This window comes from Dreissena polymorpha, chromosome 16 (genome assembly GCF_020536995.1).
Source record: "Dreissena polymorpha isolate Duluth1 chromosome 16, UMN_Dpol_1.0, whole genome shotgun sequence".
NCBI lineage: Eukaryota > Metazoa > Mollusca > Bivalvia > Myida > Dreissenidae > Dreissena > Dreissena polymorpha.
In genome coordinates, this window is record NC_068370.1 from 22765777 (window position 1) to 22780217 (window position 14441).

Sequence of the window (14441 nt, forward strand, 5' to 3'; positions counted from 1 at the left end):
GAAAAATTCCCCAAAACCTGGCATTACTGTTTTTGCAAAAACAAAATCATTTTCAAATTCAGCCTATATATCTTAACAATTCTTCGAGTATTCTTATGATCGGGTAGAATTGTGGCGTCAGGAGTGTTCAAATTGTTTGACTATAGCCACGTAAGAAAAAATGCCACAACTCATGGTAGCAATGTTTCCCGACGGACCGGAACCACTTGACGGAGAAGTCACAAGAACAAATGTTCCAAGCAAGTTGCATAATGATTTCACAAACAAATAAGACTTCTATGACTTCTATAGTGTTCACACGTTTTTCTTTTATTTTACCGAGTGACCAAGCTTTATACCCCTCTATACCATGTTTCGATTGTTTCAGAAATATGATTTACACAGATATTTGCGACCTATGCATATACAGCTCATCGTATTTTTACAAATATAATGATTTTTGTGAAAATGCAATATGCAATAGATGGCTCTTTTTTTTAAACAAAGTTAAGTTAATGTTCAAAATCCGTTCTTGATTGAGAAATAATAATGCAGTTATATATTATGGAAAATTCCAATTTCAATAAAGAGCTCTTGAACGACATGACTACGATGCACAGTTAGTGCAGATATTTAAATTTCCGTAATCCCACGTATTTACAGATACAAAAAATAACATCCAGTGCTATTTATTAAGACAATAACACACGGCAGAGCTGGGCCGGACGTCTATAATCACCCGCTGCCGACATAACGGTCCGAGGGCCTTTGGCCCGAGGGCCTTTGGCCCGAGGGCCATTATGCGGCTAGGGCCGTAAATCGTGTTTATGGTGACAGCTTTTAGCATTCGATGCAATCGCTTAAAAAGGATGATTTAAAATCAAAGTAGATTAACGGATGGAATAACAGAAAATGGAATTACAAATCTTTGTTATTTTATTATTATAAGAACCGGATTTAAGTTGTCATCGAGGTATGTGTGTATTTCTCTATAAATTTAGCTGTTTCACAATGTTTAATGAATGTTGTTAAAATACAAATAGAGGCGTCAATTTAATGAACAGATGAGTTTGAGGTTCGATCGATATTTGTATTATCCAAATTGTGCGTACAAGCTCAATAATAACAATTGTTTGAGAAAAGCTGTTCATGAATTTAAGTGTCGTTTCTCACGAAGGCTTTTATTCAGTGACATTTCAACGTTTCAGAGTTTGTCTACCTCGCGATGTCATTTTGTATAAAATGAGAATTATCTAACCGGCTATGCGAAGGCAGATCTCGATAGATAAAGGCAAACGCTATTTGTTCTAGACATGTAGCGATGTATCCAAATTTTACCGTTCATGAACTAAATGTTCTGTTTAATGAATATTGCGAAGCGACAAGACTCAATGCGATCTCATATTAAATAAATTTATCTTGGTGTTTTTCGAGATGTGCGTAGAATTCCGAGAATGTGTTTACCATTGTGATGGAAATGCGTTTACATGTTTGCACTACTGCGTATTCATGGTATTGGAAATATGGCGTATCAAACCTTGCACAATCCTACATTTCTGTTTGTGTGTATAGTTTTATACGTGTTTGTTATATAAATTCGCATGTGTAATGGTAAATTGTAATATGTACGTAGTAAAATGTTTTGCTTTTATGTTGCTCGCGTTCATATTTGTTATTTTTATGGATATTTTTATATTGTATAAGTAACACTAATATTCTAAATATATTTATATTTGAAAATTCAATGTGTATTTAGTAAAAATAGTATTGTGTCCTAAATACTAATATATTATTTGCGATATTTATATATGTATGTGGTGTGGTTAAATTATGATATTTGTGTCAGTAATAAATATATTTTTACAAAAAAATATATTGTTCAAGTAACATGTTTAGCGGGCACGCAGAAATACTGAGTAGTTGTACAATCTGTATTCAAGAAATGCACACTGTCGATAATAAGATTCGTTTGCAGTTCAAATTCGCATTTTGTAGGATCTAATCCAATTTAAGGCGATTTTCCTCAAAACTATTTTTGTATATTGTATATTTCTTTTCCGAAAGATTTCATCCATAAATCAGTGTAAGTACATAAATGCAAAATATCTGCTCGATAAGAGCGAATAAAGGTTTGTGAATATACAGGTCCTTATTTAGGGGGAAATACAATCGATATGCCCCCTGAGTTATATTTACACATCGTTCTACGAGAATGATACAAGTTTTTCTAGTAATGATTCGTTTGCAGTTCAAATTCGCATTTTGTAGGATCTAATCCAATTTAAGGCGATTTTCCTCAAAACTATTTTTGTATATTGTATATTTCTTTTCCGAAAGATTTCATCCATAAATCAGTGTAAGTACATAAATGCAAAATATCTGCTCGATAAGAGCGAATAAAGGTTTGTGAATATACAGGTCCTTATTTAGGGGGAAATACAATCGATATGCCCCTTGAGTTATATTTACACATCGTTCTACGAGAATGATACAAGTTTTTCTAGTAATGACCTTTCATTAAGATATAACGTATAAGCTATCGAAGCTTTATTTTTTACCCAAAATGTCACTAAAACATTTGTCTGTTGTAGTTTTTCCGAATACAAAAATATGTCGACGATTAACCCCATTAAGTTATTTCTAATCAACAAAACGTTGTTTTATGTACAATTCACGAATAAAATAATTTTTATTAAAATTTATATAGTTTATCCTCACATGCAGCCGAAACGTGATAGTGCAAAATAAATATATTGATCTAACATACTCAAAGCATGCCAAAGATCACTACTACATACTAATACAATTTCGCATCGCACTGTCTTTTCGCATTGTCGACTTTGGATATGCAAGGGACAAGAACTTACAAACATGGTGCGAGGCAACGGATTTAAAATGCGAGAACACGATATTAATGTTGTTATCTCGAATCGTTATCACGGAACATCACACACGAATGATCACTATTGCCTCTAATTGGAAAATGAAGTGGAAAGACTTTTCACGTAATGAGGAAAATTGGAGGCTTAATGAAGAGTTTATGAACGTCAGTAACATATTATTAAACATGTTGTTATCCGTTCAGAAAACACTTTATATTAAATAACAAGTCAATTTGAGAAGTCATACGTATAATGTTTAAAAGTCCTAAGGTACTAATAAAAGGCTTATTGAACAACGTATGAAAATAATAATTTTACACTAATTTCGCAACACAACACCATCAATATTTCAAATCAACATAATTGATCACTGGATAATTGTATTCGATATAACATTTTTTTTAAATACGCACAGTGATGACCCAGCAATCATTAACCGAGTTCACGTAGAATAAGGGAGATCGAGCAAGTGCAGAAGATGGATCAATTTCAGAAAAGTTCAAAATTGTATGAGTTCACTTTTGGTAAAAGATTTCTAATAAACACAATTAATGTAATCAGGAATAATTATCTCCGCGAACGTGACATTCAGAAACTGTCTTCAATATGCTATCGGAAGAAAATATACTACATAAGTCCTATTTAAGTGGCAAAATTTTCATCAATTTGTCATTTATCGGAGCTGATGTTATCAGCTAATTCTTGTTAAATATGCATTGAAAGAAAGGTTCCATTAAAATAATGAGCTTTAATAGCCGAGTTTAAGGGTTAAAATTAAAAACAGATCGCACGTACTGAACAGGATAAAGTGGGCTGCAAATGCATTAAAACACAAGGCAATTATAGTTTTGATTGTACTCAATGTTTACAGAGTTCTTATCTTAAGTGTGTTATTTTTGTTTTTGTTTTCATTTCTTAAAATTACAATTTGAACTACTATAACACCACATAGTTTAAATGGCATGTATCAATCAATAAATTGATTATTTGTTATAAATCGGAATCTTATTTGATTTTTTTCATTCGTTCAACACGTATGTAATGCGTTCGAAACGGAAAACTTTTTAACACGCAAGAATACTTTTCAGTCTCGATGTTGTTTTATTAATGGAATGCACAATTTGATTAACTTTGACATCCACCCATAATCTAATATCTGGGAATGATCACAGCAGGGTCTCTGTCGAACTGATAGAAATCTCACAAATGCAATCATTTAATTAAACAGAATCCTTAGAACGAAAATCCCTCTTTCTAATTTCTTAGGTTCACAGTTCAGGAACATTTCATCAAATTATGTACAAATACTACAGGGCCGTTAGCACATGTTTTATTTCTACTAACGGTTTTCAGTTAAAGATTCCTTTTTACAAGTAAATCTTACAGTAAAAAATAATGGGGCAAAAGTTTGTTCTTTTTTCGATTCAGAATCCGTTTCCTATCTAATTTTAGCGATATGTTTTAGACCAAGAAATCTACTAATTCCGCTAAGGACTTTCTTTTACTACACGTTTTTGCTGACGGGACGCTAAACCCCGTTACTCCAGCTAACTTTTGAGCAATCACAACGACTTATACATTTCTTACTAATTAACGTTGCAATAATCAGAATAATGAAGGACGAATGAAACTCCAGGCGTATTATAAGTAGATTTATTCAAAGAAAGCGATCAGTATTCATACCTACAACACGACATACACAAAGATTAACCCATGTATGCCTAGTGGACTCTCCCATCCTTGTAAATTGGATCAATTTATTTCCAAAATTAGGGATGTCTAGTATATTTATTTCTATATTTAGAATATTGCTTACTGAAATTCCTTTAAGCAAACAGTGGAGACCCAGATGAGACGCCGCATCATGCGGCGTCTCATCTGGGTCTACGCTGTTTGCAATGTCCTTTTTTCAGGACGCTAGGCATGAATGGGTTAAATCTAGTGTAACCGTCTTTGGACGAGATATGCACAGCATTTTGGGTTCAAACCGGTTGGATGGCAAATAGAACTTCAAAATGAATCCGAAATTAATCACCCGTTCACCAACATAACTCCATAGCATTGTTATTCGAACTAAAAAGCAATACGATATAATTCAACTAAGATTTAATTACCAAATGATTTGATATGCTTCTGAACAGCAGAAAAGCAACTTTATGAGGTCCCATGAAATGAATTAAATTTAAACATCGACCTGTTCGATCCTTCCTGTTTACAAGATCTGATAAAACATCATTACTAAACACATATCATGCATCATAGGAATAAGCTGCAGATCCCATTATGAAAAGGTATAAACGTTGACGTCAACTCTAAGTTCTATTCGATGGCGTAATCGGAAAATCCTCTTTGACAGAAAGACAATTTCATTAGTTACGTTAATACTTTTAATCCTTGTAATATAACCCATAATGCTGTTTTCATCGCACGAAGAAATACGCATAATCAGCAATCATTGACGACAATCCTTTTTGGCATTTTAAAAGCATCAGATCAATACTTCTATGCGTAAGTTGCCATTAGATGTCATTGAATGACATGTATAAACAGGATCTTCATGTTCAGCACAGCATATGGACGTTTTGACTTGTATACTTCTGACTTATCGACATAAATTCAGTGCAAAATTTTGCACCAAACTCTGACATTTCTTTCGTTGTCTCGTGTCCGAAAAAGTTTGTACTAGACGAGACACGCGGCGGATGTTATAATGACTTTTTAAACTACATAACAAAACAACAACAATAACACATTATATACTCATCAAACTGCTTTTATTCTTCAAAATAAAAGAAAAATACATCGTAGTTGTATATACATATGTTTAAAATATTATGCCTATCCCAGAGACCGTATGCTATGAACAATCGCGCTCTTTTGCGGACTTATGCGTTATAAATAAACTCAACGCATATAATATGTGTGTAATAAACAAATATAATTTGTCTATGTATAGATCATAACTGAGATTTATATTGAATCGTTCATATTGTTCATACTCACATTGCACTAGCCCATTGAATACATATGTTCAAGATAGTCAAGATGACGAGGTCCATGTCGAGACAGGTATTTTTCGCCGTTTTATACCCTTTACGTGTATGATTTGTTTAAATGCCGCTCACTCTCTAGCCATATCAGCAAGAAAGTTGCTAGCGTTTATTCTGGATTAATATTCGCTATATATCTCGACTTTACTCGCTACGGTTTTTTTAAATGTAAAATTCAAAAGTAATAATGCGTAAAAACGATGAAAACTACCTGTGTTGGCATGGACTGCAACATCTTTACTATCACGTGATTATCCCCTCTGGGATAGTCCAATAAATTATGCACGCTGTGTGTACTCGTCCAAATGTATTACCGTTGTGTACACAACGCTGTTAAATATTATAATATTAATGCAATTCTGGATTATACATATTGGACTGTTTATTAGTTGCAGAAGCATGACGCAGGCTTCTGGTCACAATATACTTTAAGATTCCCGTAACAAATTCAATGTAAAAGCAATAAAAGTAAAAATAAATAAAAAAAAAAGCGTTTGCGCCTAGAGACTTATACCTTTTCTTTAAGAACATTCCAAGCCGAAAGGGTTTACACAATAAAAAGATAGGCCATGTGGTATGTAAGAAAGAACTCGACGCGAATCAACGGTCACTGTTTTACGGTAATCGTTTTAATGGTTTTCTCACCAATTGATTAGGGTTTCCGCAAACTGTCAAAGTCTCACGTAGTCTCCATCGTTCAAGCAAAACAGTGAATTTTTAGTACACAACAACAATTCCCGTCCACATACACATACATATTAAAAAACAAAGTCATGGCAAGTGCCTTTTTAGCGAATTGTGTCTGCAAATAAATGCTGTTGATTGTTTTTAGAGAGTATAGCATTTAACACCAAACATATTTAGTATACTTTGACCTTCTGAGTGCTAAATACAATATTTGTCTCCCATCAGGATATAATCAACCAACAACATCCGGACTACATAGGTAACTGAATGCAGTCGAACAATAGATCTTAACAAACCTATGCTACGGTTGAATTTTAGTTAAACTCAAAAATACAATTAAGATGCAAATGTGTCATAAGTATAATACTTTTGAAAGTTTCGAGGAGAGACGAACATAAAAAAGTAATAAGTATTGTAGACGTTTACGGATATTATTGCATCTTTAGATAGTAATATATGTTTGCTATTGAGATTGAACAACATTTATTTTTTCTGCAGTGAACACCAAGCTGGTAACACAAAAAAACAAAATCGACAATTGAAATAAAAAAAATTGCTGCGAAAGTCAGAACACGTTTTAACTGTTGTAGACAGATCACGCGAACGTGTATACAAAGGCTGTTTGAGTCAAAATAGCAATATATTAGAAATAGTTTTCAGTAGACTTTATACACAAAAGGTGAACAGTTTTACGGCATTGTTCTATGAAATAATTGTATCATCTAATGTGAACAAATTCACTGAATCAACTTCTGCAAATAATCGGGTACTTTTGTACAAACATACTCGTCCGAATGAAGTTGCCAGTGACGCAATAAATGAACGTTTGGTAATCACAGTAAAAAGGAATTGCCTAGCTCAATTGCATATGAATATAATCTTTAAAAGGACAGACCAAGCAAAATGCAATTAACAATTTACAGCTAACACGAATCGAAGGAAAGTCAATCGAGATCTAATAAAAAAGTCCAACGACAATTAGGAAACGAACTACTTGCAATTTATATGTTAGAAAATATATTCTATACGCATGCATAACAATGCAAGACATGCCACGCTTTTATTTCTTCAATGCATATTTATTGCTGTCTATGGTTGTGTGAAAAAAAATTGAAACGACCGTTTGCAATTAAACTTTTTATTTATTCGTTTTCTTGTTATGAATATAACATAAAATGATGGTTTTGAATAAACCATCCCCAGTGCAGAAAACGGAGTTATTGAATTCATGATCGACAAAGGACTTATAACTAATATATTTATTAACTAGCAATGTTTGAATGGTATTCAGTGCCATAATGTGAATGAATTCATATTAATATATATGTGTTGTGTGTTGACGACCATATTAAAGTATAATGGAATCAGCGGAAATATATTTTATAGACCTAATCACTTCGATCATTACGGTAATTGTTAGGGGAATAATATAATTTTATACATCTACAAATTATAATAATGTAAGTAAAATCAAAGCGAGGTATTTTGTCTTATTCTTAAAGGGGTGATTTATGTTACATATCTTAACATGTTACATGTAAGTGTCTTGTGTAAAGGTGGCTGTATTCGGATAATATCTGTACACAAAATAGATTCATAACGCCTGTTTATGGGACTAAAGGAACTATTTTTTGTTGTTCGCGCTAACGGACAACTAATGTAAAGGGAGTCTTGCAAGTCAGTCTGCTTTTAACTACGCTAGGAACGATAACCACCTCATCTGCCTGTTTATACTTCATCACTGGTACACTACATACAGTCATTGTGTGTATGTAATTCATAGACGTTACGACGACATTTGTCAGTCTAGAGTTTAATAGCTTGTGCGACGACATTGGCCAGTTTATCATTGAAATCTGTTTATATTGGCTGCTTTCAGGGAAAACGGAGCTTAATGCATGTCAAATAAGATCAGCCTGTGTACATTGATTAGCCTGTGCAATACGCACAAGCTGATTAAGGACGACACTGTCTGATTGTAAGGTGTTTTTCGTTTAAAGAGAGTATCTGGTACTGGGATGGCAATTAATGCCTATGCATTAAGCCCCGTTTTCTCAAAATGAAGCTTAAATTATCTTCTGAATTAATGATTTGAAAAAAAAGGATAAAAGTGATAATAGCTTTAAAGTAACCTCGCTGACAAGGAAAGTCAACAAAATCACTTTTTAATCAAATAAAAAACCAATGAGTTCTCAAATTTTATCTTGTGACATTTGTTTATTAACGTCTAAAAGGGACCTTTTCACAGCTTGGCATCTTAAAAGCTCCATTAACGTAAGCATGTGGATAAACCTTGTACACACATCTCGACCTGTGCATTAAGACACTCTTTATAAAATTGAATGGGAAGTGTTCATTTCACACTTGCGTTTTAAAAAGCTATCACATAATTTTGAAAACTGAGATGCGTTTAAGATTATGCAATAGCGAAGAACTTCAGTGCCTTCAGCGCTTTTATTTACAAATGCAACTTACATTATCTGCAAGATGAATAATATGAAATTCGATTAAGCGATGTTAACAGGTAACAGAATACAATTAAGTCATACTAAAACTTACCCATAACGTAACATAAGTGATTCATATATGCTACCGGTACTAGGTTTAGGACATCATATCTTTGTAGAAATATAACCGAAAAGTTAACACCAATTTAAAGAGCAGTTCATTCACCGATAAGAGAACTTATGGCGTCTGGAAAGAAAACCCACATGAAATTAAAAGAAAAAACATAATTGCATTTCAAGACCATAGAGAAAAGCAAATGAAATTGTCAAACCATCTCGACAGCTGAATATTCGTGAATCTTGCAGTATTGCCTATGGAAGAACATAAACTCTGAAATAAAACACAAAACAACAACGGCAACATAAGCTATAACATAGATATTAACTTTAACATAATAATCGTTCAGCTATTAATATGTTGATATAAAAGTCGTTTTACACATTGTTCATCTTTTCGTTTTGCCGCAACAAAGAAAATGTATTTAACATATTTAAACGTTTTCGGGGAGAACACATTCTACAAAAGTCAAAATTACCTAGTTTTGACTTCTTTTTTGGAAAACAAAGTCCACGATTAAAGAACAACACATGACTTGCAAATTATCTTAATGAACACATTCGAGTTAAACGCAATATGTTTTATTATTTAAAATTGTATTATAACTGTATGAGTGTTAATTAATGACGCATGCTATATAATACATGAAAATTGTTCAACATCATTTGGCGCTTACTTTTCAAACATTATAACTATATTTCTTTTGCACATTATTTTCTTTTTTAAATTATTTAATTCAATATCTGATTAAAAGTAATTCACAAGCTCTGTTATGGTTGACGTTGTTTAAATGTCTAATTTCACCTTGACATCAATAATTATTCCGTTCAATTGTTTAATTTTTATTTGCTGAGTCATCAAATGTTACAAGAATCCTCTTAAAACAATATCTCATATTATCCGTTCTGTAATCATTGTAATTTTTCGCTTTAAAACCTCGTTTAGTTTGCTTAAAGTTTATCGGTATTATATCTGACATTTTTTTTACATTAATGCCGCAAGAAAATATTTAACAGTTTAAAATCTATTTGTCTACTTACATTTTAATGAACACATTACATACAACACAACATTCATTGATAAACTATTGAAAAACAGGGTATGTGCGTACGCGAACATTAAAATCGAATTATTGTTTAAACTTTTTAAAATCTTGTATCATATCCTCATTCTAATTATACACATATTCTTTGAAGACTTATAACATCCAATAGCTAATATGAAATAAAGCTGTTTAAAATGATGAATACGCATATCTTGTTTTGATTCAATCGCAGTTTTCAGTACCAAATGTAAACAGTGTTGTCCGATTGGTCAATGTTATGTAAAAAACGGCTTGTTGAAAAGTGTGATCATTGATCGCATTGGTATAAATGCATGTTCAATGACTTAAATAAGCAGAGTGTCATCTTGTTCAGTATCACTATCGTTCGAGTAAATGCGTTCATTGATGTTAAAACGGCTCTACAGTTGCTTCTAATACACTCTCTATTTACATATTCGCTGTGGGTTAAGAGAGTACAATTGAACTTAAAAAATACATTATAGATTAAAACCATATTTTGAGATTTAGCTCAAGACGATAATATATATTTGTATGACATATTTTTGCGAATGCTAATATATTTTGTTTGGTTGAAAATAAACCCAATGTTGCTTCAAAGTTTAGAGTACTTTCACATTGTTTTGACATTGCTGTTTTCAGTTGTATGTGTAACAAATTGTGTGCTCTTGTTTAATAAGTACACATTTTTTATTAACATAGGTACCCCTGTGTTTGTTATGAGCAATACTTCACTTCCGTAAATTCTAAATGATTACATTAATGAAAATGATTTGCATATCATAACCAACGAACGGCGCACTCAATTAAATTTAAAAGTCATCAACGTCATATAAGCATAGGATACATTTTAATAGGTAAATTGTATTTACATCTTGACTAAGTGGTCTTATAATCTAGTTTTGCCTGGCAAAATATAAGTATTTTCTTCTTCAATTTCTTTTCCAATCGTTATAATTTAAAACACTTCCTATTTTATATTAACACTGACATCACTGGCTCCAACATTCTACTTCTTACTGTCATCATAGGCTACAACATGTTACTTTCTTTAGACAGCATTATTGGCTCCGGCATGTTTCTTTAATCTGCAATCACTTGCGCTAGCGCACTTCTTCAAACTACCCACACTGACTGCAACATGTTACTTCATTATGCAGCATGCTTCTCCTTATTGCCATAACTCGATCAAAACATACACTAAATGTCATCAACATGTAACTTCTTACTGCAAACCCTTGTAACAACATGCTACCTCTTACTGCCATCACTGGCTCTAACTTGTTTCTTCTTACTGCAACATGTTACTACTTTCTGCCATCACCTAATCAACATGTTACTTCTTACTGCAATCGCTTGTTGCAACATGTTACTACTTTCTGCCATCACCTGCTTCAACATGCTACTTCTTACTGCAATCGCTTGCTGCAACATGTTACTTATTACTGGTATCACCTGCTCCAACAGATTACTCCTTACTGTCATCGTTTGCTGTAACATTTTTCTTCTTACTGCCGTCACCTGCTGCAACATTTTACTTCTTACTGCCATCACATGCTGCAACATGTAACCCATAACTGCAATCACTTGCTGCAACATTTTACTTCTTTCTGCCATCGCCTGCTGCAACAGGTTACTTCTTACTGTCATTACATGCTGCTACATGTTTAATCTTACTGCAATCATCTGCTGCAACAGGTTATTTCTTACTGCCATCACATTCTGCAACATTTTACCTCTTACTGTCATGACCTGCTGCAACATGCTACTTATAACTGCTATCACTTGCTACAACATTTTACTTATTCTGCAATCGCGTGCTGCAACATGTTACTTCTTATTGCAATCACTTTTTTAAAAACTTACTTATTTAAGCTCGGTTGCATAAAAAGCATATGGCTTATTTGAAACGCTCTCGAGTCCGTTTCATTGGTGTCTATGGGGGAGATCTAAAGAACGCTCCCACAGTGGGGTTCGAACCCGTGACCTCCCGATCGCTAGACGGACACCATATCCACTACGCCACAGCGACCTCAATCACTTGCTGCAACATATTACATCTTACTACAATCACTTGCTGCAACATGTTACTTATTACTGTCATCACCTGCTGCAACATGCTACTTCTTACTGTCATCATCTTCTGCAACAGGTTACTTCTTACTGCCATCACCTGCGGCAACATGCAACTTCTTACTGCCGACCCTTGTTACAACATGCTACTTACTGCCATCACTGGCTCTAACATGGTACTTCTTACTAACATCCGTTGTTGCAGCATATAACTTCTTTCTGCCATCACTTGATCCAACATGTTTCTTCTTACTGCCATCACTGGCTCTAACATGTTACTTCTTACTACATCCGGTGTTGCAACTTTTTCCTGCCATCACTTGGTTCAACCTGTTACTTCTTACTGCAATCGCTTGTTACAACATGTTACTACTTTCTGCCATCACCTGTTTCAACATGCTACTTCTTACTGCAATCGCTTGCTGCAACATGTTACTTATTACTGATATCACCTGCTGCAACATGTTACTTCTTACTGCAATCGCTTGCTGCAACACGTTACTTCTAACTAAGATCACCTGCTCCAAAAGATTACTCCATACTGTCATCATTTGCTGCTACATGTTTCTTCTTACTGCCATCACCTGCTGCAACATTTTACTTCTTACTGCCATCACATGCTGCAACATATAACCTATAACTACAATCACTTGCTGCAACATGCTACCTATAACTGCAATCACTTGCTGCAACATTTTTCTTCTTTCTGCCATCGCCTGCTGCAACAGGTTACTTCTTACTGTCATCAATTGCGGCATCATGTTTCTTCCTACTACAATCACATGTTGCAACATGTTACTTCTTACTGCCATCACATACTGCAACATGTAACCTATAAATACAATCACTTGCTGCAACATGCTACCTATAACTGCAATCACTTGCTGCAACATTTTACTTCTTTCTGCCATCGCCTGCTGCAACAGGTTATTTCTTACTGCCATCACATTCTGCAACATGTTACTTCTTACTGTCATCACCTGCTGCAACATATTTCTTCTTTCTGCAAATACTTGTTGCAACATGTTACTTCTTACTGTCATCACTTGCTGCAACAAATTTCTTCATACTGCAATCGCTTGCTGCAACATGTTACTTCTTACTGCCATCACCTGTTGCAATATGTTTCTTCTTACTGCAATGGCTTGTTGCAACATGTTACTTCTTACTGCCATCACCTGCTGCAATATGTTTCTTCTTACTGCCATGGCTTTTTGCAACATGTTACTTCTTACTGCCATCACCTGCTGCAACATGTTACTTATTACTGCCATCACTGCTGCACCATGTTACTTCTTATTTCCATCACATGCAGCAGCATGTTACTTCTTACTGCTATCACATGCTGTTACATGTAACTTCTTACTGCCATCACATGCTGCTACGTGCTACCTATTACTGCAATCACCTTCAGCAACATGTAACTTCTTACTGCAATCGCTTGCTGCAGCATGCTACTTCTTACACACATCACCTGCTGCAACATGTTTCTTCGGACTGCAATCGCTTGTTACAACATGTCATTTATTTCAGTCATCACTTGCTGCAACATATTTCTTCTTGCTGCCATCGCTGCTGCAACATGTTACTTCTTACTGCCATCACCTGCTTCAACATGTTACTTCTTACTGTCATCACATGCTACTACATGCTACATATTACTGCAATCACCTGCTGCAACATGTAACTTCTTACTGCAATCGATTGCTGCAACATGTTACTTCTCACTGCCATCACCTGCTGCAACATGTTTCTTCTTACTGCAATCGCTTGTTGCAACATGTTACTTCTTACTGTCATCACTTGCTGCAACACGTTTCTTGTTACTGCAATCGCTTACTGCAACATGTTACTTCTTACGGCCATCACCTGCTGCAATATGTTACTTATTACTGCTATTGTTGATGCAACAGGTTACTTCTACTTTCCATCACCTGCTGCAATATGTTACTTCTTTCTGCCATCAGCTGCTGCAACCCGTTTCTGGTTACTGCCATCACTTGCTGCTACATTCTACTTATTACTGCAATCACCTGCTGCAACATGTAACTTCGAACTGCCATCGCTGCTTCAACAGGTTACTTTTTAAAGCAATCACCTGCTGCAACATGCTTCTTCTTACTTCCATCACCTGCTGCAACA